Source organism: Bos taurus, chromosome 13 (genome assembly GCF_002263795.3).
Source record: "Bos taurus isolate L1 Dominette 01449 registration number 42190680 breed Hereford chromosome 13, ARS-UCD2.0, whole genome shotgun sequence".
Lineage (NCBI taxonomy): Eukaryota > Metazoa > Chordata > Mammalia > Artiodactyla > Bovidae > Bos > Bos taurus.
This window is the reverse complement of record NC_037340.1, coordinates 33,715,433-33,741,961: the sequence shown is the minus strand read 5'-3', so window position 1 is coordinate 33,741,961 and position 26,529 is coordinate 33,715,433. Positions and strand designations below refer to the sequence as shown.

Genomic DNA, 26,529 nt, shown 5'->3' with positions numbered 1-26,529 from the left:
CCAACTCGATGGACATGAGTCTGGGTGAACTCCGGGAGTTGGTGATGGACAGGGAGGCCTGGCGTGCTGTGATTCATGGGGTTGCAAAGAGTCGGACACGACTGAGTGACTGAACTGAACTGAAATAAACATTGTTAATGTTCATTAATATACCATCTGAAATCATCCAGAAACTCCTAGTTAGCTACAAAGCACACATTCGGAAATCTGTTTCTTAAAGGACCCAGATGGATAGTCCCTGGGTTTAAAGATCGTCTTCCACCCTGAGCCTCCACAGCATCTCATTGGTGCCCGCATCGGGGCACTTGACACAGCCAACCTTGGACAGCCATTACTGCCTTATTTCTCCTACTAGACTTTAAGCTTCTCGCGAGACTCTAAGCCTGAGTCATTTTTTTTTAATCCTTCTCTACACTTAGTATACAGTCTATAATTATTTTATCTGTTCACTAGTGAATGAATAAATAAGGACCTGCTAACAGGGAACACAGACTAGGAGGGGAATATTTCTTAAAGTCTTCTCTCTGTGATGTTAACAAGTATCATCTGGAGGGAAAGTTCATGGTCACACCAAGTTTAGGAAGTGCTGAGCTGAACAAAAATTAACCGATGTCTTTACTGTACAACTTCTCTGAGCATTTAAGATGCTCCTTTCATTTTGTGACTCTCCAGAAAGCAATGTCCTTCTATGGTCCATAGAATTGGTGTTCTGAGGAACCCAGATTGGGAAGCGTAATTAGAAAGACCAAGGAAAGCTTCCAGGATGCGTGGTGCATCCGAGATGATTCTGAAAGAACTGCAAGGGCTTCAGCAGGCCAAGATGGAAGAGAGAAAGTAAAGAACTTTGCGAGGAGCATTTAGTAAATTACAGAGGCAGGAAGGGACCAGTCACATTTGGAGAAATCACATAGACTGTTTACTAGGTTCCCCTGGTGGCTCAGACGGTAAAGAATCCGCCCGCAATGTGGGAGACATGGGTTCAATCCCTGGGTTGGGAAGATCGCCTGGAGAAGGGAACAGCGACCCACTTCAGTATTCTGGCCTGGAGAATTCCATTAACAGAGGAGCCGGGCAGGCTACAGTCCACTGGGTCGCAAAGAGTAGGACACGACTGAGTGACTTTCACTTTCATGAGAGCCTAAAGGGTAGCAAGAGCAGAAAGGAAGGTCATGGAGGAACTGCATTTTAGACTATGATATTTGGCCTTTATCCTATGATGCTATGAAAGTTTCTGCACCAGGAAATGATGGGATAAATGGTGACAAAGGGAACCGTTAGTTTTAATTAGAAAAGCATGGTGCATGTTTAATGGTTCACCAAGAAGAATTCCATATGCTGCAAAACCAAAGAAAGCAATCTCAGGTTTTATAACCAAGGCAATCTGTTTGTCACATTACTAAATCCATAGCCATAATAAGGCTTCTGCAGTGCTTAATGTTCTGGTTTGCAATACGTGTTATGGGAAAGAATCTATTAAAATGTTATTAAGATGAACAAATCATCTTGCATCAACTTCTTTGGGAAAAAAGCTATAAATTACATCATCTCAATTTCTTGCCTCTTTTTTTGGCCCAGATTTGTCGCTTACAGTCACATATTTGGGGCAACTGAAGTTAGTAACCTTTAAGCAAACCTGTAGCTTATTCTCATCAAGATATATGTGGTACTTGCAGACATTATCATTCAACCAAAAAGCTGGTATAGGGCACAATGCAGAAAGAGGTGCCAGGGCATGCACATCTGAGTCTGTGCTCTTAGGAAAGGCTGGTTGTTGCAGAGTTGAAATTTAACTAATCAGCTCTTCTTCACACAATTAAATTAAAAGCAAATACTACTTCATAAGTTGAAAATATATTTGTCTTCAATATGCCATGATGGGAAAGTTGAATATATTCCAGATCTAACATACTGCTTTGGTATATATTATCCCAAAGAATCATTTTAAATTATTTTCCATTTTAACCTGCAACATTTTGAGTTTTGATCATTTCAAATCATTGTAGGAAGAATTCAAACCCTTCCAGAGACATTTTCGTGTTTTCTGAGGGTATGTTCAGTTATTGAAATATGTCTTTGCAGCTATTTTTCTCAGGATACAAATAGGGTTTTATCTTTTGGGGTTTTTCCAACTTTAATGCATATACCTTTCAGTTTACAACCTAGGACTCTTTCTCAATTCTTCTCTGTCTAAAGATATTGGATTGGCCAGAAAGTTCATCCAGATTTTTCCATAACATTTGACAGCATAATTCAAATGAACTTTTTGGCCAACGTAATACTATCAACACCACTGATTCATACTTGACTGCAGAAATCCCTGAATGTATTCATTTAATCTTCCTCATCCCATCTCATTGGCTCCCTGCCTTAGAATGTTTACTCATGCTGTTTCTTCTCTTCCTCACCAAGATAACTCTCACTTACTCAGAGAAATTTTCCTTGATGGTCATAATTGAGTCAGTGCTTCCTATATCACTTCTCGTAGCCTTTCCCCACTCCTAAATCTTACCACTTATGTAATTTTCATATTTGTGTTATTACTTAAATAGTAGCCTGATTTCCCCTTGGACCCTAATTTCCCTGAATTATGGGGATGGATGGTGAGATAAGGAATCTAGTAGATCTTTTCCATCAAATAATAAATTAAATCACATTTAATTTATATATTTCAAACTCTGCAATGTGATATCCAGGAAATTATCTGATTTGGAAAGTTGCCCAAAACTTATAGTTTTTTTTGGAAAATTCCCCAAACCTGAAAAGAGGACAAGAACTACCAGAAGGTGAAAAAGGTTTGGCTAATTTTTAAAGAACATTGGATCTGCTTTGGCTAGTAGAAACAAATCAGAAGATAAATCTGTCTAATCAGGTAGGCATACCTCTGGTCAAGAAAAAAAAGAGATAATGTGAACTGGAGATGAAGGGATTAATTTAGGGAGTTTGTGAGGGACACATATGCACTGCTATATTTAAAATGGATAACCAACAAGGACCTACTATACAGCACAGGGAACTCTGCTCAATGTTATGCGGCAGCCTAGACTGGATGGGAGTTTGGGGGAGAATGGATACACGCATATGTATGGCTGAGTCCATTTGCTGTCCACCTGAAACTATCACAACACTATTAATCAGCTATACTCCAATGAAAAATAAGAAGTTTTTTTTAAAAGAAAAAGTTTTTTTAAAAAGAAAAAATACGATCAACTATGACACAGTGATATAACAACAATAAAAATATTAACTACTCAGCTTTAATAAACATAGAAAGTCTAGGCAAAATATATTTCTGGATATATGTAAAGTTTTAAAAATGGGGATGGGAAAGATAGGTAAAGGGGATCAAAGGCCCAGACTTCCCATTATAAATAATATGTCACTGATATAACAATGTACAGCAGTGACTATAGTTAATAATCCTGAGTAGCCCATTTGAAAGTTGCTGAGAGAGTATCTTAGAGGTCTTCATCACAAGAAAAACATTGCAATTATGTGTGGTGACAGATAATAATTAGACTTATCATGGTGATGGTTTTGCAATATATGCAAATATCAGATCATAACTGTGTATACCAGAAATGAATATAATGCTGTATGTCCATTTTAACTCAATGAAAATTATTTTGAAATGGCACAGGAAGAAATACTGAATAGACTAATAAATATTAGGGAAATTGAGCATTCGCAAAAGTACCCAGACCCAAAGGGTATTCTTAAGGTATTAAATATTTGTGTCTTCCTGGAATTTATATATTGAAGCCTCATTCCCAATGTGAAGGTATCAGGAGGTGGGGCTTTGGGAGGTGATCAAGTCATGGGATTAGTGCCTTTACAAAATAGACCCCAGAGAGCTCCCTTATTCACTTCCAGCCATGTGAGGGTAAAGCAACAAGACAACGGTCTATGAACCAGGTCCTCACCAAGTCCTCACCTATGAACCAAGTCCCTGAACCTTCTGGCACCTTGGACTTGCCACCCTCCAGAACTATAAGAAATAAATGTTGTTTAAGCCACCAAGTCTATGGTATTTTTGTTACAGTGGCCAAAATTAAGACAGATATCATGGATGTAATCTACCACACTTCCAAGGAATAGATAATCATCATCATATGCCTGATTCTGAAACTAGTAAGAAGAATTAAAAAAAAAAAGTTCTTTATACTTATGAATCCTAACAAAATATTAGACAACCAAGTCTAATAGGTATTGATGATGCAACAGCATCAAGAAGTTTATTCTAGAAATTTAAATTAAGCACATTAGGATCAGAACATCAGTAACATTAAGACCTAAGGTACTAAGAATTAAAGGGGAAAAAATCATGTTATTATGAAAATAAATGCAGAAAAGTACTAGGTAATATTCAATACCTATTATGATTTTTATTTTTTTAAATCTCAGCTGGGAATATAAAAGTATTTTCTTATTTTGACAATATCTCAACAACAAAAAAATCATAGTCAACAAAACATTACACTTAATAGAAAAACCTAAATATGTCTACCATCATCATGATGACTTATTATAAATCTGGAGATCCTGGCAATCACTGAGACAAGAAAACAAAATAAGAGCTAAAAGAATTTGAAGAGATGATAAAGCTGTCTTTATTTGCACATTGGATCATCTGCATGGAAAATTCAACAGGACCATTAGATGAGTCATTATAACTAGTAAGAGTTCATCAATATTGCAAGATAAAATATTAACTCATAAAATTTAATGTAATGTTCTTTACCAGTGATAGCCAATGGAGAAATAAAATAGAAAATCATTCGTAACAGTTAGAAAACCCATCACTTACCTGGAGGGAGGGTACAATGAAACGTTCTTAACTGCAGTGGTGGTTACACAACTGTATACATTATGTCAAAATTCAAGAACTGTCCACTAAACGGGTTCATTTCATGATGAAGACGGTGTGGAGAAAAGGAAACTCCCCTAAACTATTGGTGGGAATGTAAACTGGTGCAACCACTGTGGATAATAGCATGGAGTTGCTTGGAAAACTAAAAATAGAGTCACCATGTTATCCAGCAAACCCACTCCTGGGCATATCCCTGGAGAAAACTCTAATTCAAAAAGACACATGTACCCTATGTTTATAGCAGCACTATTCACAATAGCCAAGACGTGGAAGCAACCGAACTGTCCACCGACAGATGAATCAACAAAGAGGGAGCACATGTACACAACAGAACATTACTCAGCCATAAAAGAACAAAATAATGCCATTTGCATCAACATGGATGGACCTAGAGATTACCATACAAAATGAAATCAGAAAGACAAATACGATGTGATACCACTTATGTGTGGGATCTAAAACATGACACAATGAACCTGTCTACAAAACAGAATTATGAACAAAGAAAGAAAACAAACTTGTGGTTGCCAAAGGGGTGGGGGACGGAGGAAGGATGGAGTGGGAGACTGGGGTTAGCAGATGTAAGCTTTTACATATAGAACAGATAAACAACAAGTTCCTACTGCTTAGCACTGAGAACTATATTCAATATTCTACGATAAGCCATAATAGAAAAGAATGTATATGCAAAACCGAATCATCTTGCTGTACACCAGTCATTAACACAGCATTCATTGTAAATCAACTATAATTTTTTCTAAAAGGGTCCATTTTACTATATGCGAATTATACTTTTTTTTTTTTTTAAGCAGACAAAAAAAAAAAAATCATCAGACTCAAAAGTACACCAAATCCCGAAGCTGTGAAGGGCACACATGTGCCCCCAACAGGCCTGAGAGCCACCCTGGGCCTTCTGCTGAGCGTCCCCCTCTGGCTCTGTCGACTTCTGCTCCTGGAGCAGCCAAAGAACTGTGTGAGCCTGGCTTCCCTCACCCCTATAAAGCCCCCAACACACACATGTGCCCGCCCTTTCCTTTTCCTTTTCCCTCCCTTCCTGTTGCCCACGTTCTCCCCAGGAGAGGCCCCACCGCCACCTGCTCAGAGCCGAGCTTCAGAGTAAAGCTGGTGACCCAAGACCACTGTCAAAACCACGCCGGACACCTCATGGGTCAATCAAGCCTTTGTGGGCTGATCCAAGTCCCCAGATCACCCTCAAGGACAGCACTGCTTCTACAGGGAAGTAACCACATGAACAAAGAGCATTCAGAGCACACCCTGGCCCAAGCTGAGGACAGTCCGTACTTTGGTCTCCTTGGAACAACTTACCCTTCTGGGTTTCAGGCTGAACCAGGGTGTAGGGAGGTCTAGCAGAAGCCCTGGGGTCAAGCCGTCCTCGGCTGGGCCTAAGGAGAACATGGCAAGGCCTAGGTCAGCTCAGACAGACGGTGAAGCCAATGGAGAGTAGATGGAGACTGTGGCCTTTGCTCTCTGCTCCCCCACCTCCTGGGCAACCCCCTACCTGTTCCCTCGTGTATCCAGCCCCCTGGTGCCTTCACCATACGAACCTCACTTGGAAAGTCTCCCACCAACTCTTCCAAGATGCAAAGTCCCAGGCACGAGAGGGAAGAAAAAACTTCCAGTGTCACCAGCCAGGTTTGTTTCCTGAACGCTGAGATGCCGAAATTTGCAGCAAAGTGTGTTTGCTCGGGGAGCGTGGGGAAAGGTGATGAGGAAAAGCTGTGAGGATGGTTGTTCTGCGCATGTGTGACTCCGCTATGGGCCAGAAGTAGCAGACCACGTGTTCCCGCTCGCTCAGATGAAGGATGGGCGGTTCCATCCAGTCTTAACCAACTCAGCTCCAACTAGACACAGCTGAGTCCAAGTTTCTAGAAAACAACTCAGGCAAACATGTTAGCGGCCTTGGGTTCTTAAAATGACCATGCTTAGTGAAGGCAGGTGAAATGGGTTTAACCCACGGCCTCAATGGGACCTACTCTATCAGGGAGAAAGCCTAAAACTAAGTCAGAGCCACTCAGATGTGTTTGGGGCAGGGGTGGGCACCCAGGGTGGGGGCGGTTCTTGTATGTCTTCAAATAGGTATCTGGCGGCGGGCCCAGTGCACTGACCTTAAAGGAGTCTCTGCCACACCCTTAACCCTGGCAACCCTTGACCCTCCCACTAACCCCAGCCTCAACCTCAGCATCCTTCTGGTACCAAAGACCATTCTTAAGACTGCAGAGGGGCCACTGGTGATGGCCAGAGTCCCAAGCCTGCTGTTGCCACCTATTAACATGAGCTGATTCTTTTTATCAGCACAGATTAGAAAGGGTCTCCTGTCTCAATAACCCCTAGGAGCATCTCAGCCTCCTACGATGTTGCTAAGTTTTGCAGGCCAGAGCAACTGGCTCCATAACACCAACTTCTCCTGTGTGGGGAGAAGCCCAACTTGAGCCTCCTGGCTCTGAGCAAAGATGTCTTGCCCTGGAGGAGCAAGGAAGTCTCCTCTTGTTTGTGTGAGATCTAGAGTTGAGTGTTGGGCTTCAACGCTCTGCCAGAGATCTGCAGCCTGACCCTCCTTACAATCCTGCCCGTCGGCAGCTTCACAAGGTGACTGGATGTCACTGCTTGACTTAAAGTGCTCACGGACTCCCTGCAAGCCACATCTGAGGCTCTTGTTGGCAGCCCTGCCAGCCCCTACATCCATCTGCAGCCCCAGACAGCACAGCAACCCCCACCTGTCACCCCACTTCCTTCCCAGCCTGGCACAAGCTCCTCACTTCTCAACTGCTTCTCTCCCCAGCTCACGTGGCTGCCCCTTCTGTGCGCCCCTCAGGACCTGGCCCTCATCACTGTCCCTCAGCTGGATGGCTCACTCCCAGGGCATCAGGAAGCATCACCACAAACCAGTGTCCTTCATCTGTGTGCTCCTGCCCAGAACGGGTCTTCAAAAACACATCAGACTCTCACCTTCCTGTCACCATTTATCTGGCTTCCCAGGGGTCAGGGGGCGGCAGAGAAGACTTGCTGAGGCTGAACTAAATACCTATCAGACCACAAGGAGCAGATGGTCATCTGTGACCTGGCCTGGAGGGACGAGGGATCTTCTTTTCCTCTGGGATTTATGAACACCCATGGTGTGGAGTCCCAAAACATGGCCTTTTCCCTTGTAGGGTCTGGGGTATTTCATCCTCTCATTGAAAACTGTTCTAGGAGGGGTCCAGAGCACACAGACCTCACTGAATTGAGGCCTGTGGGAGAGTCTGTGTGTGAAGGCTAATCAGAGTCCCGGGCATCTGGGCCACCAGACACACGGACAAAAAGGAGTGCAGATTCTGAGAGGAAATCACCCCACGAGGGTGATTAAGCCACCTTAGGGCCACAACTGGGGCTTCATGTGTGCTCAGCCGTTTCAGGTTGCCACGGATGAGCCATGACCAAGGATGATTCCAGATTGTGTTTGACCTGCTCCTGTACTGGACCCCACAGCGGGGCATTTATACAAAGGCCTCCAGACTTACCAGCCGGGACAGGGCTCAAGAGAACCAGCTGCTGCCACTCAAACTCCTGCTCAAGTCAGGAGGCTCCGAGCAGTACTGCTGCCCCCACAGCCCTGTCCAGGGGCCATTTAGCACCAGAGCTGGGGCTGGTCCAAGGAGGAGGGAGAGAATGAGGAGGCCCGGGGGTTTGCAGCTCCAGGAATGGCATGGATCAGAGTCGGCATGACCTTCAGTAAGTCACGATGCTCCCCAGACCTTGGTGTCTGTGTCTGTGCTGTCTACTGGTGGATGGCAGTCCTTATAAAGAAATGAGGAAATGTACATGAAAGTGATGGAAAACTAGTGCACGACAGATGTACCAACTACTTCCAGAGGTCCCTTCCAGTCCTGAGCCGTATGCACGTACATTTCTGTGAAATCCAGACTCCGAGGGGCCAGTGGTTTGATGACCTGGCAGAAGGACATGGGGAGCAGAGGGAGAGGAAGGAGCTGGACAGGCAATCTTCCTGGTGACACAAGCATGTGGTGACCACAGGGGCCAGTGTGGTCGTGAGGAGAAACGCCAGCACATTACAAAATGCCATGTGTCGTCCTCAACATCCGAGACATGGAGACCCCCTCCTCAGGAAGCTGGAGGTATTTCCTGGTGGCTTGTCCACTCCTAAGATCTGGATCCATCATTGATCTTTCTAGTACAGCAAACTGTAGCACCCCCAGAGACCTACCCCTGGGGGGAGAGCTGCAGGGGGCCACTGTGCTCGGAGCCCAGCCTGCCGGGGTCCCACGTCACTGCAAGAGCCAGAGGGCAGGCGGGCAAGAACAGAGACTCTGGGGGGCCATCACAGCATCCAGCCGTCGGGAAGGGCTGAGGCACAGCCACTGGTCTCTCCAGCCAGGCTGTCCTTCTAGGGAGCCCGCCCCAGGCAAAGTGCCCTGGAGGACACATCCGCATCCAGCAACAGCTGGCGCTCCGTGAAGACAGCAGCTAGAAATCTGGGGGGGAGAGTGCATGGGCGAAGGCAGGGCCGCCAGTGCCTGCCCGGGATCCCAGCCCCCCGCCTGTGTCTCGTCTTCTCATCTTGAAAAGAACTGCATGGTCATCCTCTTTTGTTCCCTGACGTTTTTCAGCGCCACCTCGGTGGGCTGCCCCCTTTCACAGAGTCACTCCAGGACAGTGACTCAAACGGGAACTCAGCTGCCCCAGGTCTACTTCTCTGTTTCTCTCATTTCCCCTCCGGGACAAACCTAGGTCAGCAGCTGTGGCAGGTTCTTGAGCAAAGATGCTGGGGCCCAGGGGACTGCCTTGTCTGATCTCTCAGCCTCTCTCACTCAGGCCTTAGATTTATCCAGAAAGAGTGCCTTCCTGTATGTCTGTGGGCTGATTACATAAATACAGTGTTGCATCTGCCCTGGGCTCCTGGAGACCTCAGCATCAGACTGACTTCAACGCCAAATGAACAGAACGCAATCCGTGAAGAGGACCAGGAATGTCTCAAAAATGTTCTTTCTTCCCATTCCAGCTGTGCCATGATGACATTACACAAAATGAGATAAGATAACATTTTTTGAGAACCCTGACTCTCCGGCTCTGTGCCACAGAAGGAAATAAGCTCAATCTAATTACACAGAACAAATAGCTGTGCTCCTCTCCCTGTGCACGGCCCTCCCAAGGGTCCTTGGTCGGCTCCCTGCCTCCACCTACCCCCATAAGACCATTTTGCAGGAGCTGACACACCTCCCTCACAGCCATGCCCCCAAAAGGGAGTCAGCTATGACCCAGGCTTCCTCTGCTGTTTGTTTCTCTTGGTGACTGTTTCTAGGTCTGGCCACTGGATTTCAGCTCTCAGAACAGAACTGATGTTGCAGAAATAAACCGCCCAGAGAGCTTTGCAGGAGGAGGGCCCCCCACCCACAGCCCTGGAGCACACAGGGCTGCCACTGGGCACAGCTACTCACCTGGTACATCCTGCAGCCTCCCCGCCCAGCAAGGCCCAGCCTGGAAAGCTGTGGTACCAACATGCGAGTCCCCCGAAAGTCTGTTCCAGGGGCTACAGCAGAGCTGTTGGGGGGTCCCCTCTTGCTTGGGCTCTAGCCACCTTGGATCCCCCACCCCCAAGACACTGGCTTTCCCCAAGACTGGCACAGTCATTCCTGGCCTGGGGCCCGCCTTTGAGCTCAGCTTCTGCCTGCATTTGCCCAGTTCTATTTATCAAGCACTTTCCAGGGCAGACCTCACACAGGTGCTGGGGACTCAGAAGCAAGAGGACATAGTCACTGCCCTTCAGGGAGCTTGCGATCCTATGACTTAAAAGGACAACACAGACTCTACTCTTACCCTGCCCCCACCATCCAGGGCTCTGCCAGAGCCTTGTTCCCAGCCTTTTCCAAACTCAGAAACATCCTTACATGCAACAGCTTTCCAACTGCTGAATCAAACATACAAGATGCAAAAACAAAATCAAGATGCTTCTGGCCTCTGTCTTCACTCTGAAAAGCACAAAATCAGCACTTCCCAAAACGTGAGAAAAGCAACAGCTAAATGTGTGCCCCTGAGTAACAGAGGCTAGGTTGATAAAAACAAAATGTCCTATACTGTGAAAGCCACTTGCAGATAAAAGGTGAGCAGTGTGGGGCTGGGTGTCCTTGGCGGCTCACAGGTAAAGAATCTGCCTGCCAATGCCGGAGACACAGGTTCTATCCCTGGGTTGGGAAGATCCTCTGAAGGAGGAAATGGCAACCCACTCCAGTATTCTCGCCCGGGAAGTCCATGGGCAGAGGAGCCTGGTGGGCTACAGTCCGTGGAGTTGCAAAAGAGTCGGACATGACTTAGGGACTAAACAACAGTGACAGGTGGGGCTGGCTCCTGTCCTGTTTCTGGGCTGGGCTGACTGCTAAGCCCAGGCTGAGAAGAACTGAGAATCTTCATGTTACCGAGTGGAGTGAGGAAGGCTGTTTGTTGAACTGGGGTTTTTCAGAGCTGACGACTTTGATTTGTCCATGGACAGTAATGGCAATGACTTGGCTAGAAGGCACAAGATGCACAGAGTCCCTAGAGGTGGAAGAAACTGCCCTCCTCCCTCCAGCCAGGTGGGGAAGGGAAGCGGTCACTTACTCCGGGTGGCTGCTGTGGTCGGTGTATGTCATGGGTCAAGGGCACACTGTGTGTATCCTCAGATTGGAGAGGGGTGCACTGCATCCTTCCAGGAGCTAGAAACCTCGGCAGTGGGGATTCCAGGAATCGAGGAAGTAACTTTGAGGGGGTGTGGCTGCCTAGCTGACCTGAAGTTAGGTCACCCATCCTCCCCAACACACCCCAACACAAAAACAGGATGCTCTACAAAGTGCTGAGGTGGCTAAAGAATTAGCTGGCTGTCCCCAGCGTCTCTCCCCCTCCTTAGAGAAGCAGGAGCCCCCTGGCAGTGAAGGGGAAGCAAGGGTTTTTATTTGGGGGGGTGGAGAGGTAGTCACTTCTGAGCTCAAGACTCCACTCTGTCACTCACTAGCTAGAGTTACGTCTGTGAAAGGGGGCCGAAGGCTGAGACCAGCCCCTCCCTGCCCCACACCCACCTGCAAATTAGGAGTCTTCAGGAACATGACTGAGCGACTTCACTTTCACTTTTCACTTTCAGGCACTGGAGAAGGAAATGGCAACCCACTCCAGTGTTCTTGCCTGCAGAATCCCAGGGACGGGGGAGCCTGGTGGGCTGCCGTCTATGGGGTCGCACAGAGTTGGACACGACTGAAGCGACTTAGCAGCAGCAGCAGCAGGAAGTGACCAAGTGGAACTCACTGTAGGCCCTTGGATCAAACATCTCACAGAAAGACACACCTGAGGATAGTGTACAAGGTTGTTTCTTGCAACATTATTTACAGTGGCAATAAAAGGAAATAATCTATGTATTCTATTGGGGAATGGCAAAAGAAATTACAGTGCATTCAACTATGAAATCCATACTATGAGCGATTACGCAGCTATTATAAAGAACGGGTTAGAGCCACATATAATTTCCAATAAAATGATTTGCTATGTATTAGAAACCAGCAAACTACATATTTGGAAAAATATATTTTATCTCTAAAATGCAGTTCTCATTAAAAAAAAAATAAATGTGGGGAGACAGGAAGGTTTACGTATTTTACATGTCAATCAAGAAAGACATGAAAGAATATATATCCAACTGTTCGTATTAGTTCCCTCGGGAGCCTGGAGTTTATGTGAAAGCTTAAGTGTTGCTCAGTCTGTCTTACTCTGCCATCCCATTAACTGTAGCCCACCAGGCTCCTCTGTCCATGGGACTATCCAGGCAAGAATACTGGAGTGTGTTGCCATTCCCTTCTCCAGCAGATCTTCCCAACCCAAGGATTGAACCAGCGTCTCCTACATTGCAGGTGGATTCTTTACCATCTGAGCCACCAAGAAGTCCTAGAGTTTACTAGAGTTTATAGGGCGGTGGGGAGGGCAGTGGGGGGAGGGGGTGGTGGGGAGGGGCAGAATATATACACACTCTCATAAGTATATGTTTGTGTGTATACATATATATGTATCTTTGCACTGCTTGATATGTTGTAAGCAAGTATTTTCAAATTTAAAAATCAATATAGAAAAGGTTAATAAAAACAAATGTCAAAGGCTCTTTGCCATCCCTTTAATAATCATCCACTCCTTTCACAACCATAGATCTGCTGATATTTACCCGGGTTTGAGGCCACATTTCTCCGCCTTCCTGTAGCCAGGTGACTGCTGGCCAGTGGAGAGTGAGCAATGGATATGTGTGGTTTCTCGGACGAGATCCCTTAAGCGGGGCAGGGGTGGGGAGGGCATGTCTCTTCTTCCCCCACCCCCCACTGCCTCCCCTACCCCTCTTCCTCCATCCTGCCCTGGGGGCATGGACAAGACAGCGGAAGCTCACCTTGGACCTTGAGGCTCAAGGCCACACCCTCTGGACAGCTGAGCAGGCCTGGAGCCCTCACACTGCCCTCAGGGGCCTTCCTTCAGGCTTTGCCATCAAAAGGAAAGAAACTTTCGCCAGGTTCAAAGTACTGTTATCTGGAGTCTTTCACATGCAGCCAAATAAATCCTCCTTCATGTCAGACACAGAAAAATTAGACTTCTTCTTGGTTATGAGATTCTGCTGTGATGCCACACACAGGACCACATAAGAACAGGACGTGTCCTACAGGCGAGAGAGATGCCTGAAGCCTAGAGCTGCTCAGACACCCAACTGAGGGTCACACAGCAAGGTGGGCACAGCAGGTCCGGGATGCCAGAGCTGACTTCTGGACTGGAACCCAGCCCTGAGCGGTGCTTAACTCTGCCCTGGCTGTAGGACCTTGATGACAGAGAGGCCTGGGGGCTGCAGTGATGCAAGGGAGATTTCTGCAAGAGAGGCAGGTTTGCGCTGAGCAGCCTGCCGGCCTCCCAGGGGCATCTATGTTGGACTGACACCCTCTCTGGCCTCCCTTCCCTCTCTTCTCTGGGAAGACCTAAGCATTTCACCAGCAGTTCAGCACCGTGACCTCTGAAGTAGTTTCCTGGAAGGAAAGGCAGTCCTGGGGCAAGATTTACAAAACCCAAGGTTTTGCTCCTTCACATCAGGCCCCTGGGCTGCCATTCTGGCTGCCGGGGTTGAGGCCTGGACCCTCCACCAGGGGAAAGTACTGCCTTGGATTTTGGAGGGAAAAGCATTGCTCCCTCCTCTGCAGCAGCCTTCTGGGGTGCTCTCCATCAGCTCTGCAGTTTATGGAGTGACAGTGGAAGAAGGGAGAGGAAACACAGGCCCAGAATCCAGAATCCACATGCTTGTCTGTCTTCACCGGTAATGTTGTTGTTGTTCAGTCACCAAGTCATGTCCAACTCTTCACAGCCTCATGGACTATAGCATACCAGGCTCCTCTGTCCTTCACTGTATCCCAGAGCTGCTCAAATTCATGTCCATTGAGTCACTGATGCTATCTAACCATCTCATCCTCTGGCGGCCCCTTTTCCTTTTGCTTTCAATCTTTCTCAGCATCAGGGTCTTTTCCAGTGAGTCAGCTCTTCACATCAAGTGGCCAAAATACTGGAGCATTAGCATCAGTCCTTCCAATGAATATTCAAGGTTGATTTCTTTTAGGATTGACTGGTTCAATCTCCTTTGCTGTCCAAGGGTCTCTCCAAGACACTCTCTCAAGTGTCTTCTCCAGCACAACAATTCAAAAGCATCAATTCTTTGGTGCTCAGCCTTCTTTATGGTCCAACTCTCACACCTGTACATGGCTACTGGAAAAAAAAAACCCATAGCTTTGACCTTTGTCGGCAAAGTGGTGTCTGCTTTTTATCAAATAATATGCTGTCATCAAGTAATGCAACCACATAATTCCAATTACCAATTTCCTGACATGGGTTTTGCATCAAATTTTTAAAAAATTTGATAAACCAATGCCATTTGCTGCCCCAGTATCCCACATCCTACGTAAACTGCTGACTGTTCTTTGAGGACTTTGCAAACGGAGGAAGACAAAACATTAAATCCCACCAGGGCAGGCAGCCCAGCAGAGCTGTGGGACAAGTGCTGTTCCCATGGCTTCAGTTGACAAACACGATCATGACCTTCCTTTTTCTGTCACCTGAGTGCTTCAGGTATGTCATTTGAGCAGAGTAAAAATTTGATCATCTGCATCCAGCTCACTTGTTGTTTGTGACTTTTAAACAGGGGCTGTGCTGTTTACTGCTGCACCATCTCTGTCTCTCAAAACACTAATTGATAATATAAAGAAGACTGTGATAATGTTCATCTTTTTGAAACTAAAATCTTCAAGCTATCACTTTAATATCAGCAATTAATATGCTAATTATAAGGTTTACTTCCCTAATCATAAAAACATATCTAACAAGAATACATTAACCACTGCATCTTCTTTTAACTGCTTGACAGTGACAAGACAGAACTTATTTTAAAGTCTTTTTTTATTAATATCTGTTTTTATCACTAATTTGAGACAAGTCTCTTTTCCTCTCATATCTCCAAGTTAATTGAATTAATACCATATCCCAGTCACATCACCCCTAGAGATTCCATTGAAAAACTGGGTCTGAGTGTGTATGTGAATGGGAAGGGAGGGTCAGTCTGGACTTTCATAACATCCCACTCTACAAGGAACAGCCATCCTGGGCTCCACCCATTAATACAGTCTGTCTTTCTATGTGTTCACACACTAGAATTTTAGGTAGGTCATTTCACATGGGAGAAGGCAATGGCACCCCATTCCAGTACTCTTGACTGAAAAATCCCATGGATGGAGGAGCCTGGTAGGCTGCAATCCATGGGGTCGCGAAGAGTCAGACATGACTGAGCGACTTCACTTTCACTTTTCACTTTCCTGCATTGGAGAAGGAAATGGCAACCCACTCCAGTGTTCTTGCCTGTAGAATCCCAGGGACGGTGGAGCCTGGTGGGCTGCCGTCTATGGGGTCACACAGAGTCAAACACAACTGAAGTGACTTAGCAGCAGCAGCAGCAGTTCACATGAGAAATCCAATACCAGGCACACATGGTCCATCACAACCCATCTGTTCAGGGCTCCTGGGTTCCCAGGTAAAGTCAGAAAGAACCATTAGACTCCTTTAAGGACACTCCACTTCTCAGCTACTGTTTATCAGCTGAACCCAGACTTCATTCATTTTCTATGTTGTATGACAAATTGCTCCAAACTTGATGGCTCAAAAACAATATTTATTATTGTTTTATTGCATTTATTATCTCAGACTTTCCATATCTAGGAGTCTGGACTGAGTTTTCTGCTTGGGATCTCACAAGGCTGCGTCATCATCTGGAGGCTCTGCTGGGGAAAAATCTGTTTCCAGACTCATTCAGGTTCTCCACAGAGCTCACTTCCGATGGCTATACTGAAAACCCAGTTCCATGCTGGCTGTGGGCTGGGGACACCCCAGTGTCCTAGAGTCTTTTCACGGTTCCTTGACATACAAGCTTCTCCAACATGGCTCCATCTTTCATTGAGCTCATAAGGAGGGTCTCTAGTACCCCGTTAGCTAAGAGAGTCTTGTGTAATGTAACCTAATCATAAGAGTGATGTTCCTTTACCTTTATCATAGTCTATCATACAAATAGAAGGTCCAGCTCACCCTCAAGGAGGGATTATACGAGGTCATGGACAACAGGAGGCAGGGGTTACAGAAGCCACTGTTAAGTCTCTCCACCATACAGCCTTTGGCATTTTCCCCATCCCCATTTCTCTGTGACCTGCTCTGGCCAGTAAGATGTGAAAGCTGTGACCAAGTGCCACTTCCCAACCTAGGCCTTGGGTGACCTTGGTCCTCTCTCTTTCTCTCTCAGAAACTTGCTAGGTTACTATGAAAGCAAGCCCAGGTTAGCCTGCTGGAGCATGAGAGATGCGTGAAGCAGATAAATCCTCCTAGCAATGAAAAGACCCTGAAACTCAATGATGTTTGATGTGTGTGACAATTAGACAGAAATCAGACTGAGCAGGGAGTGGTAAGAAATGAGGCTGGAGAAACTGCCAGGAGCCTTGAAAGCCATGACAAGGACTTCAGGTTTTATTCTAAACATATGACAGCAACGAGTGAACAAATAAGTAAACAAACAAATGAACACAGGAGTGAACGGTCAATCAGGGAAAAGTGTGCATGGCCTCTAACAGGTGAGACCAGCAGCCACTGCTATGGAAAGTTTGTCTGGGATCAGGAACTCAAAGAAGAGTACGTCCCATACTTCTCTGTAACAGACTCAGCTCACAATAATGGAGCCCTGGGTGCCATGTAACCTGATTCCTGTTGCTTTCTTTCCTGGCTCAGTGGACATCAGATTAGCTCTGAAATTGATTATTAATTTTATTATTACACACTGCGTCCCCAGTGACAGATTTATAAATTTTGTCTATTAAATACTATAGAAAATTTTAAAAGGAGTTACAAACTGAAATTTCAATAATAATGGACTCTTTGCCCATATATTTACCTTTTTCTGCAGGCTTCCCAGGTGGCACTAGTGGTAAAAAACCCTACCTGCCAATGCAGGAGATGCAAGAGACGCTGGTTTTCTCTCTGGGTCAGGAAGGTCACCTGGAGGAAGGCGTGGCAACCCACTCCAGTATTCTTGCCTGGAGAATCGCCACAGACAGAGGAGCCTGGTGGGCTATAATCCACAGGGTCACAAAGGACACAACTGAAGCTGGCACACGCACACACACACACACACACACACACACACACAACCACTTTGCATGACCATCTAAAGTCCTTTCATTTCAACTTGAAGGACTCCCTTTAGAATTTCTGGTGGAGTGGGTCGAATGGTAACAAACCCCTCTAGCTTTTGTTTATCAGAGAATGTCTTAATTTCTCCCTCATATCTGAAGCACAGTTTAGCCAGATATAGAATTCTTCATTGACAGTTTTTCTTTCAGCATTTTAAATTATATCACTAGCCACTGGCCTCCATGACTTCTGATATAAAATCAGCTAATAATCTATTGAGGATCCCTTGTACATGCTAAGGTACTTTTCTCTTGCTATTTTTAAGATTCTTTGTCTTTGACTATTGACAGTTTGATTATATGTCTCAGTATGGATCTCTCTGAGTTCATCCTACTTAGAGTTTATGCAGCTTCTTGAATCATGTCTTTCCCCAAATTAGGGAAGTTTTCAGCCACCATTTCTCCATATAATCATTCTGTCTCATTCTCTGTCTCTTCTTCTGAAATGCTCGTAAGGTATAAGTTGTTCCACTTAATGGCATTCCACAAATCCCTGTGATTTGTTCATTTTTATTCATTCCTTTTCCCTGCTTCTCAGAGTCTATACTTTTAATAGTTCTATCTGCAAGTTCCATGATTTTCTTTCTCTTCTTGTTCTAATTTGTGCCTGAAGCCCCTCTAGTGAATTTTATATAAATTATTGTACTTTTCAGCTCAAAACTTTTCTTTCCTTTTTATAATTTCTATCTGTTAATATTCTCATTTTGTTCACACATTGATTTCCTAATTTCATTCTGTTCTTTATCCATGTTTTCCCTAGCTCTTTGAAAATACTTGAGAGATTTGCTTTAAAGTCTTTGTCTATTGATTTTGATGTCTGACTTTCTTCAGGGACAGCTTCTGTCAATTAATTTTGTTCCTCTGGATGGGCCATCTGTTCCTGACTCTTTCTATGCCTTGCAATTGTGTTGCTGTTGTTGAAAACCGTGCATTTGGCTATTATAATGTAGTAACTCTGGAAATCAGATTCTACTTCTCCTCCCTTCCTCAAGGTTTGCTAGTCTTCTCTGTCCTTTCTCCTCCTTTCTCTCTCTCTCTCACCCCTCCCTCACTTTCTTCGATGCTGTTGAAGGCTACAATAGTACATTTGTTTGAGACTGTTCCAAAATATTTTTGCAAAGATTATATGCCTTGTCATGCTTAATCACTGTGAATATTCTATTTCTTTAGCTTGTGTTCAGTTAGTGTTTTGGCAGAGATTTCCTGAAATGCCAGGAGCCGAAACAGATACAAAACAAACAAACAAATATGCCAAAAGAAGACTCCAAAATGAGAAAACAGCCAGCTTTCCTGGCCTTTGCAGATTAGCTCTGCCCTAGGGACACCCCACCACTTACCTAGACTTTCTCTGAGCCTAGGAATAAGCTCTAAGTGAATGCCTCATTTCAGAGTTTATCTGAGCATCTTCACTGTACATGCACATGTGTTTCTAAATTCTCCTGAATACATGGCTACTTTGGAAGGTCCTAATCTCCAAAAGCATCTAACCTCAGCTTCCTTTCCTCACAGTGGGAGTATGGAAAAACCCTGGCCTGGTGCAGCAGTGTAATTACTGAGACCCTCATCAGTGGTGAGCCAAAAGGGAATACTTTTTGGCAATATCTCTGGCACATGAGAGGTACAGAGCAAACAGTAATTAAAAGATGGTGGTGTCGGCAGCCATTACTGACCATCATTGGAGGCACTGAAAAGAGAAAATTACAGGCTCGGGGCAGTTGATTACTAACCCAAAGCAAACTGCGAGAGACAGAGGCTTCCTTGGCAATTTTGAATAAACAAAAAATATTTCCTGGAGCCAGAGGTAGACCAAGCTGAGAACCAAACTCAAGACTTTTAGAAAAGTGAATGTCTTCCATCAGAGTCTGCACCTGATACAGACTGAGAGGGACTGAGAGACTGAAACAGGGGAAATGGGTATTTCTGGGTGGGTGCGTGTGAGAGCCTTGAACTCCAAGAGAAAATGAGCCCACAGGGTGAACAAAGGCTTCATAAAGGGAACATGGCCCGGAAACAAAACCTGGGGATTTGCAGCATCCAAGTGATGGGCTGGCCAAGGCCACTAGGGCAGGACTGCCAGACAGGTGGGAGGAAATCCAGGAGGGAAGCTAAAGGAAAACATGTTGGTAGATGGGTTGTGAAGAGGTTAAACAGGGCTCAGGTATGGTGAGGGCCACAAAGTGTCTTGGGGACCAAATGACATGGTGGGGGCCACTCCAGGGAGGTGGATGTTAGCTGGCAGTGACTAAGGAACCCAGAGCAGAAAGCAAGACAGACTGGTGGGAGGGGAGACAGGGGGAGGGGTACCAGGGGGAGACAGGAGAAAGCTGACAGCTGCAGACAGACACTAGGAAAGGTTCATCAGTTTGTTCTTAAGATGCAGAGACCCCAACATTTTCAGTTAGTGGGATGTGGGACCAGTCTGACTTCCCGTCATTCCAGGGAGGGAATTTCCAAGAAATGGGATAAGCTAGGCTCTGAGTCCAAGTCCTGCTTTACTATTCACTCTCCTGGCAGATGATTTTGCATCTCCAGGCCACGTTTCTATAATAGCCAGCTTCAAAGTTCTGTTGAGATGAAGTCAGAAATGCATGTGAAGTCCCTGGACCAATAATCAAAGCAATTTCCAAATATGAAAAGCCAAAGAGATGGCTGAATGAAAGACACTCCCAAGTTCTTTATCCCAAAAGTCTGGGAAATAGCAGCATGTGGATGGCTGAACCAGGGGAAATCCTGGCAGGAAGAGTTTCAGAGAAAGAAGGATGACAAGGTAGGTTTCTGCAGGCCAATGCCTGGGTCATGGCAGGACATCAAAAGTGGAAACATTTACCCATATGTGGCATCCAGGACCAGATGCAGGAGAGGATTCAGGGATGGGGAAAGAGTGCTGGCTCCCTCAGCCCAGAGGTGAGTGGTGGGTGAGTCAACAGGGGCTTGTGTAGTGCTTGGCAGAGTCACACAAGAACACCCACAGCTGCCCTGTGTTTAGCCATGACTTTGTGTCAGGCCCTTTACCTACCATATCTTCAGCCCTCCTGATTAATCTGCACTTTACAGTTGAGCAAATGGAGGCTCAGAGAGGTCACCCAGCTAATAAATGACACAGCCCAGGATCCAACAGCCACTCTGGCTCCCAAACCTGCATTCTTTCCACTACCTCACACCGCTCCAGAGGATGGAGTCTTAGGGGAGAACTATGTTTAGGAGATGAAAGAAAACAGCGCGTTGGACAGAAGGATGGGGCCAGGGTGTGATGTTAGGGAGGCCAGGGAAGGATGGTTTCAAGATGGTGGAGGAGGTGAATAGCGCCAGATGCTGCAAAAAGAGGAGCGAGGATGAGAACTGGAAATCTACTGGATTTGGTGAGAAGGTTCTGAGGAATTGTGAATGGCTGTGGTGGGTGGGGGCGGGGCGGTCCCTATGTCAGTAGAAACAAAGATGCTGCACAGAAAAGTGCTGGCCCCCATCCTCCTGAAAGTGAAAGGCGCTCAGTCGTGTCCAGCTCTTTGTGATGGACTATACAGGGCCAGAACTCTCCAGGCCAGAACACTGGAGTGGGGGTAGCCTTTCCTTTCTCCGGGGGATCTTCCCAACCCAGGGATTGAACTCAGGTCTCCTGCATTGCAGGCAGATTCTTTACCAGCTAAGCCACAAGGGAAGCCCCAAAATACTGGAGTGGGTAGCCTATCCGTTCTCCAGGGGATCTTCCTGACCCAGGAATCAATCTGGGGTCTCCTGCATTACAGGAAGATTCTTTACCAACTGAGCTATCAGAGAAGCCCTCTCTCTTAGGTCCCCACAATGGTGCTGGTGGAGAAACGCCCACAGAGGGCAGCTCCACCAGTGTCTGCTGGTCACTGCAGATTCACTGATCAGTGAGTCAAAGTCAAGCCCTTGTTCTCACAGCTCACAACTCAACTAGGGACACTAGCTTTCAAACGTGACAAGAAGAGAACACACACCAAAGGGAGTACGTGTCTGCCCCGAGATTCCTCCCACTACCCTGAATGCTGTCAACTTCTGGACAGTCGGGACCCAAGCTCCCCTCCGACAAGCTGGGCCAGCACACATGTGCTGTGGCAGCAGCAGAAGCCATGAAGGCATGCTGGCCACACAGTGTGTGCAGCTGAAGAAGAAAACAGGTCCAGGACTGAACTCTAGGTAGCACCAGCCTGGAGGGGACTGGCAGAAGAAAGTAGGATCCCTAAAGGACACCAAGAAGGAAGAGTCAAGAGAGGAAGGAGGGCAGACAAACTGCTCAATCTTTTTTTTAAAGATTTTTGTTTTTGATGTGGACCCCTCCAGCAACTGATTCCTCCCTCCCCCCCACCCTCCCTGCCCAGATTTCCTCTTTCGGTCTCAGTTTCTAAAATCCACAGGCCAGTGTCATCCATACTAGCAAAGCAAGTCTCTGGACTCTTCCCTGCCTGCCTCCTCCACTTCCACCTCCCTACCTCCTCTCACCTGCCACAGTTCAGGAAAGGACGAGCCGAATTCCTGTGCTGGACAAGCCCCAGGGCTGGGTGTCCCGCCAGGAAAGCCGTTAGCTGCCACCATGCCTGAAATGCCAATGTTATCATCAATGTCCTCAGTGAAGAGCTATTCTCCCATCTTAAAATATAAACGTGCTTGGAAGAGTAACTAGCATATTTTGTCTCTGACTCTAATCAGGAGAAGACCTCTTTCATGTGTTTTGGAGAATCAGGTACCTTGGAAGCTGGGGGCAGCATGGAGTTGGCACCAAGAGATGGTTTAGGGAACTGAGAGGGAAGACGAAGGGGCCGATGAAATCTTAACCCATTTTGCAATTGTGTCCTGGATTAACCTCATGCCTTGGCTTGGGTTCAGTATAAGGAGCATTCATTCATTCGTCACTGAGGCTGTGAGTGCTCTGGCTACATCCCCTTGGTCTTTCTCAGAATTTACTTGTGGACATTTTCCACATAACAGCGGGGGGAAATCAGCCAATCTGGAGAGTTGATGCCTTGCAGAAACAAATGGGGGTCAATTCTGAGGCTGGTCCTGTGTGGTCTCCCAGAGGATCCCCAAGGGGATCAGCCCCGCAGCCCACAGGAGTAACCCATTCACTGGTGCACCCGACTGCTACCCCTTCAGCGTGCTTCCTGGATATGTGTGCTTAGTCACTCAGTCATGTCCGACTCTTTGCAACCCCAAGGACTGTAACCGGCCAGGTTCCTTTGTCCATGCGGATTCTCCAGGCAAGAATACTGGAGTGCGTTCCCATGCCCTCCTCCAGTGGATCTTCCCAACCCAGGGATCGAACCCAGGTCTCCCACATTGCAGGCAGATTCTTCACCCTCAGAGCCACCAGGGAAGCCTGCTTCCTGGATAGCCTCTAGAAAAAAATCTATTCACACCCGAACTCATTTCAGATCTTGATTTGGGGAGAATATAAACTTTATAATGAATCTTTCCCTGATTCCTAATACCGACAGGGAGAAAATAAAGTCCACTGGCTCTCAAAAAAAAAAAAAAAAAAAGAAACAAAAGACAAAAAAAAAAAAAACCCAGAACCATAATTCAGAAATACGCATTAAAAATTTTAATGCCCAGTAATTCTTCTAGAAGTTTAAGAAAACTGAATGCAAATAGGTATGTAGAAGGATGTTTATCCTTCTACCGTGTAGAAGAATAAAAATTGGGAAATAATTTAAATTTTTCCAGCAAGAAGAAATTAGCTAACAAATCACAGTAACCCTATGTCGCCATTAGAAATCATATTCAACAGTACCGTGTTTTTCTGTCTTTCCACGTCTTTGGTAAGTTAAGTGAAAATTCCCGTGATGAAACATCATGGAATCTCCTTTTGTCACTGGTACATCCCTAGGTGACCATGTGAGCATGTCAGGAGGATGACAACGAAATGCTAATAGTGGTTGGTTACGTTCGGGTGGGAAGATGGGGACTGTGGCTCATGTTCATTTCCTTCTTTACATGTTTCTCAACTGAAAAAAACATATAGACTTTTTAAATGGCTGATACAGCTTTAAAAACTTTAAAAAGGAACTGTAAAAGATGTCAATGGCCTCAGCCAGGTAGAACTGAATTCCACAGCCAACCCTCCTGTTCTCCCACAAGAGCTGCTGGTCTCACCTGCTAGGGGAGTGGGACAGACCCATGGAATGGAAGCGCCCCCCTCAGCCTGGGCTATCACTGGGCGGCGGCCCTTCTAAGTGAGTCAGCGGACCCGGACCCGGAGGCCAGCGGAGAGCAGCACATCACATCACGTGTCCCGCGCGTGTGGCCCCATCTGACTTCCAGGGAACGCATGCAGCCCTGAATCCAGGCTTGGGGTCGCCTGTCAAGCTCGGTCGCGGCCCCCACCCCTCCACTCCCTGCAGACCGCCCCATACCCCGCCTCCCTGGAGCCCCAGCTGGCACTCAGCAGGTCCCTCTCCAATTTGCCGCACTTTTGAGAGTTCGTTATTCCCACGGAAGAGCCCGTTGCCATGGAGATGCGAGCTTCCCAACCCTGGGACCCCGCTCCGGACGCAGAATCCTTCCCCCGACCCCGCGGTGGAGAGGGTTGTAGGTTTTTAGGGGCTGGGGCTTGGAAGGAGGGGGTGGGACATCAATGACGGCCATAGGTAAGGGGACAGGGGAGGAAGGTGTTCTTACAAGCCCCTTGACTACTCTGCCCTTCCCAACCCCCCTCCGGGTCTGGGGCAAACGCCATCTCTGCTTCTGGAACTTTCGGGTGGGGCTGCGGGACGCTCTGCTTTCCTCTCAACGTCTTCCAAGAACCCTGGGGCGTCCGTAGAAGTTTCTGGAAGGCGGCGCTCAAAAATGAAGGTTTAATCTCTCAGGTTCCTGCAGCCCAGACTGCAGGTTTGGGAGGGGTGAGAGGTGGGAAGAAGAGGGGAAGGGACGGGGGGTGGGTGGCGGGGTCACAGGGCCTAGAGCGGCTGAGGTCAAGGACGGGGTTGCCTGGGGTCCCGGGGAGACCTGGCCCGGTGACGTTGTGGCCACGCCCACCAGGAGGTGGGGAGGCGGCGGTCACTTGCGCCTGCTCAATGGAGCCACGCCCTCTGCCTCAGGCCACACCCACCACCACTCCAGGGCTCCCGGGGACCGCCCCTCCTCGGGCAGCTCGGACTCTGGACTCACCGACCTCAGCGCCCAAAGGATCAGTGTCTCCTGTTACTCACCGCAGGTGGCTGCCCAGGGGAGAGCTCCAGGCGCATCACCGACTGGCCTGGAAAGCCTTTCATCTCTGCTCCAGCAGCAGTAGCTCTTTGATTATTAATAATCGTCTCTCCTCGCTTTGCAGCCTCCAACCATCGCCTCGCTGTAAATCCCTGGGTGTCTGCTGGCTCGACCTGGGGCTCCCCCTTCCCTCCCCCTCCTGCTGCCTCCCCATCCCTCGAGTCTCAGGGACTTCAGGTCGAAATGAACCTTAGATTTTTTTCCAAGAGTTTTTTTTTTTTCTCTCCTCTCCAGACTCTCTGTGCACCCACCCACTCCAACACCTGGCATTTTCCTTCAACTGCACCCTTCAAGTCCACAGACACACAGGCCTCAGGCCTTCGCCTCCATCACCGGCCCAGTGAAAAGGCAGCTTGCCCAAGAGGCCAGAGCACAGATGCCTCCCCACCCCACCCCACAGCTGCCCACTCAGCCGAGAGAGAGAGAGAGAGGCCGCGCCCAGCGCAGGCCCGTGTGCAAACAGTGCTTTAGACAACCTCAGGCATCGTATTTCATGAGTGAGCCAAATGTAGAAAGGATTAGCTGTTTCAGCCAGTAAGCCCACATCTGTAGTTACATTCTAACAGGGATAAAATTACCCTGGTTATTAATCCTTCTGCTTTAGGGTATAAGCTGATCACCAGCTGGGGTCAGGAAAAAAATCCTGCCCCAGCTCCTGCCAATCTCCCGTCGACCCCCATCCTCAGTTGCCCCATCTCCTGTGGTGTACCAGTGCAGTTTCTGTCTGCAAACCAAGTTCAAGGCCACCAACGGAAGCACCTCTAAGATAGGACAGCTCCAGTCTGTTCTGGAGACGACAGCCATTCAATCACGTGAGTTTGCACTGAGACTCTACTTCGGTTTCTACTGTGGCACAGAGACAATTCCTGCACAGCCCTTCTTTTTTTCGTGCCAACCAGAGTTGAAGTGGGCAGTCAGAAACCATGCCTGGTTTCTGAGACTTCCTGCCCTGAGGCGCCGGAGGTGTATCAGGTGGCCTGGGGGAAGCCAGTGTGGCTATTTCCAAGCCCACTGCCAACAAGGAAAGGAGCCGTTCCCTCTCGCCTCTGCTGATGGGGTGTCTCCCTCTTGTGAGCAGGCGGAGAGGCCGGAGTAGCTGTGTTTCCTTCTCTGATCCGTTCTCTTTGGACCTCATAACTGCAGGCACTGGAGACTTGCAGATGTCTCCATTTCCCTGGGTGGGACCAACAGGAGAGACACAGGTTAAGAACCAGGACTTAGTCTTTCCAGATCATTAGGAATGACAACCCACAAGAAGTGACATCCCTGCGAGGCTGAGTAAGGGCTGACCACATGATCTAGCATCATAGGGACCTGTCAGTAATGAAAAAGTGCCATGGATAATCACATGGGACTTTCCTGAGTATGGCTCTCCCAGATGGCACAGTGGTAAAGATTCTACCTGCTAATGCAGGAGACACAAGAGACATGGGTTTGATCCCTGGGTCAGGAAGATCCCCTGGAGAAGGAACTGGCTACCCACTCCAGTATTCTTGCCTGGGAAAATCCCAAGGACAGAGGAGCTTCGCAGGGTACAGTCCATGTCACACACATGCACACACACATTCCTGACCAAAACAGACTGGATTCACCTAATCTGAGGTCATCTATGCTGGGAAGGGCCATGAACAGGATACCACTGAGACGACAGTGTCAGCTTCTCCTGAT

The 26,529-nt window shown here is 47.1% G+C and overlaps 2 long non-coding RNA genes across 2 annotated transcripts in view; one reads left to right on the top strand and one right to left on the bottom strand.

The window, feature by feature from the left end:
• LOC104973755 (uncharacterized) overlaps window positions 1-12,180 on the bottom strand; it is a 61,977-nt gene extending 49,797 nt beyond the window's left edge. Inside the window, exons 1-2 of the long non-coding RNA XR_001501628.3 lie at window positions 6,433-12,180; window positions 6,194-6,270 (exon numbers count right to left, since the gene is read on the bottom strand). This is a non-coding gene — a long non-coding RNA (uncharacterized lncRNA). The remainder of the gene's footprint in view (window positions 1-6,193; window positions 6,271-6,432) is intronic.
• An 11,310-nt stretch (window positions 12,181-23,490) lies between these two features.
• LOC132346890 (uncharacterized) lies at window positions 23,491-25,067 on the top strand. Its single transcript, XR_009496861.1, has 2 exons — window positions 23,491-24,808; window positions 24,926-25,067. It is a non-coding gene; the product is annotated as an uncharacterized lncRNA (long non-coding RNA).
• The last annotated feature ends 1,462 nt before the right edge of the window (window positions 25,068-26,529 follow it).